A 3,368-nucleotide genomic window follows, 5' to 3' on the forward strand; every position below is an offset into this window, starting at 1 on the left:
CTATCCGTCTATTTCATTGACTTGCAAAGTAACTGGTGAAACATACTTCATTCCAAACATATCAACTGAAAGAGATAAGTGACAAGAACAAATACTGTAAATAGATGCATTTATTTCACTAACGTAGGAGGCATTTTAAAGACAACTATTCAATAGCAGGCTCTAATGTCAATGCGGATTTAATGAAGTCAGAATACATTACATCTCTGAGGACTGCACTTGCAGATGCAAACCAGCACAGTTCCACTGCCTTAGCTGGAGCTTTACCAGTCTATAACTTCTAGCCTTGAAAAATCTTATTGAATATTCTCAGTTGTGCATCCTTTCTTCTTTTTCTTTGTAGTCAAAGACTATTTTCTCCTGATTTTTCCCCTATATCTCTGTTCTTTTAATAGGTCTTTTCCTTTCCATTTTCTTCTCCACTTCAGTCTTTTCAGCTTTCTCCAATAACCTTTTGTTAAATTTTTGTTCCATAGAATCATAGAATACTCTGGGCTGGAAAGAAGCTATGGAAGTCACCTATGCCAACCTCCTGCTCAAAGCAGGACTAATTTCAAAGTTAATTCAGGTTTCTCAGGGTTTCCTGACCAGATGAGTTTTGAGTATATACAAGGATGGAGACTGCACAACCTCTCTCTGTCTTCTTGTTTCAGTACTTAACTCCCCCCTTTTTTTAAAATTTAGTTTTTAATATTTCATTATGGTTTTTTTGCAGTTCTGCTTCTTTGAATAGCTTCCATAATTCTTCATTTCATCCTTAGGCCTGTCTCTACCCTTCTACCTCTAAAAGTTATAGCAAACATACTATTTCCATGGTTTCTATATTTTCTGATGTACTTATTTTTCTTTTTAATAGAAATATACCTCTTGCTTTGATATGCAGGGTTGTATTTGCCCCTCACAAGATTCAAACTGATGCCATATGGGTACAGGTCAAATGAATGACCGCAGCTTATTGCCTAAAGCCATTCAGGTAACATGAACACTACCAGATCTGCCTTAACCCCCTGCCTTATTGTCCTTTACTCCTGCACAGCTAACCCATCTTGCATTTGAAAATCAGACGTGTGCCTAATACCTGTAGAACTTCAGCGGTTTTTGAAGGAATAGTGGCTGCTAAGTATAAAAAGGTGTTCAACTGTCAGGCCTCACATTGCCTGAATCACCAGATTCATGTTTGGAAATTTACTTTTTGTTTCAGTTGAAAATTTGGAAAAAAAAGTGGCTTATCTGGTTTTTGTCCATGGCATTGACAGGAACTACTGGAACATCTGTCAGTCTAAATGAAGGTTGTCAATTTAATTTAGATTAAATTGTTCTAAACAGTCAACTTCAAGGAGAGATATACCTTCGATATTTACCATAGAAGAGCTGGGATTCTATTCTCACAAAGAATACAGGGAAAGCCAAACACATTAAAAAGAGATTTAAGAAAAGTAATTTTATTGCTTTAAAAATATTTGCATTTGAAGTAAATGTCTTTCCTAAAATACTGAAAATAGATACATTGTTAAAAAATGGAGTAATCTTCTGATATTTTCTTTGAAGTGATCTACAACAAAGCTTTGTGCTTGAATTGGGAGCACTGAACCTTTGACTCTCCTGATGCTTAGTGCTTCTGTTTATTTTTACAACAAGTAACTTTGCAAATCATAAACAAGTGAGACATCACATCTGAATCAGTGGGTATTTGCTTACATTTAATGAAGTAGTGCCCATTTGCTTCATTACTGACAGCCATTTAAGTTGACTGGGAAGGAGATAACTTGCTGCACTCTGAAAACTGTTTCAATGAGTAAGATCCAAGAAATGGGAAAATTCTAATTTGCTGGAGAAATCTGAGACATGTACAGCAATTGCTCCTCTCGATTTAATGTCTTACTATTCTTTGTACATTTTATGCCAGTAAAATCAAAGCACTAAACTTTGCTCTACTTTTGCTCTACTCTAGTTTGCCCATGTGTGTTCTACAACAGGACACCTCGGGATGCTGGAATGAGTCTTGTATCTTCATGCTTCTGGCGTGTGCAGAATGGACCTCTCTCCTCCCACCTCCTATTCTTTCTCACACCCAATTCTCAGAACAGGAGTTCTGTTTACCTATCATGATCAGTGTGCTCTGGTGTATGCAGTTTAAAAGAAGTAGTTTGAAATTCTTGGTTTTTTTCTTGGATTTCTTTGATATTCATGGTATTTGGAGACATAAGCTTTCTGTTTGCTTTCACTTTGCAGAACTCTTCAGATTTCAAATATTTTTTTTCTTTTCATATGACTGTGCTTATCAGTGATCCCACATAGAGAAAACAGTTTAATATGCATCTGAGTGGTTCCATCTTCTGAGTAGTCAAGAAGAAATTCAGTATTCCCAACAAGACTCAATCTTCTCAAGATTATGCTGGATACCAATATACACTGGAACAATCCAGATATTCCTTCTACAATCCTGGATTCTTGACAGGGGATGTATGATTTTATTCTATCAGTGAAGACTGTTTCAGTACTACACAGCTTCCCTCAAGGCCTTATTCCCTCATTTCAGGAGAAAAGTATTGTCTTCTAACATGCTTTCAAGTAAAACAGATAATCCACACGCTCCATGCAAGGGATGCCGGGCTCCCTGAATGGTGGGACAAGCAGCTTTACGAAGGCTTTCCCCAGACAGAACAACCTAAGCAAAGGAGCTGGAGCTAGAACAAGTCCTGTCTGTCGACACCGTGGTGTCAGGCTCTGCCGGGACATCCCCTTCATTCGAAGTTGCGTGGGGAAACGGCTCCCCTCCAGAGCTGAGGGGCAGGGCACGGTGATCGGTGGGGTGTCGGTGACACTGAACCTGTGGGACACTGACACCGTTGGATTTCACGCCACCGGCCTCTGCCGTTCCCGGTGGGAATGCGGCGTTGCCAGGCTTCTCAGAAGCCCGTATTTTTGCTAGAGAGACACCTCTCGCGTGCGGTAACGCAGCCCGCACCCGGGGCGGGGGGCGGCGGGATGGGGCCGAGAGCCCCGGGCCGGCTCTGCCCCCGCCGGGGGCGGCCGGGGAGAGGGGGCTGCCCTCCGCCATTGGGCGGCTCGTGCCCCGGGGGCGGGCCGGGCCGGGCCCGCTGTGAACTGCGGGGATGGCCCCGCCTGAGGGCAGCGGGCATCTCCGCGCCGCACCGCCGCCCGCGGGGGCAGCGGCACGGGAGGCGGAGGCAGGGACGGGACGGGACGGGAAGGGAAGGGCAGGGCCGCCCTCGCCCACCCCGGCGGCGGAGAGCGAGCTGGGGGAGCGGAGGCGAGGGGCGGGAGGAGAGGGAGCACGGGGCGGCTTCCCGCGGGCGTGTGCGGGAGCGCGCAGGCGGCGGGACACGAGGAGGGGCGCGGGGCGC

Source organism: Corvus kubaryi, unplaced genomic scaffold (assembly GCF_017639235.1).
Source record: "Corvus kubaryi isolate FWS band 111438036 unplaced genomic scaffold, C.kubaryi_AGA036_p1.0 137, whole genome shotgun sequence".
NCBI classification, from domain to species: Eukaryota; Metazoa; Chordata; class Aves; order Passeriformes; family Corvidae; genus Corvus; species Corvus kubaryi.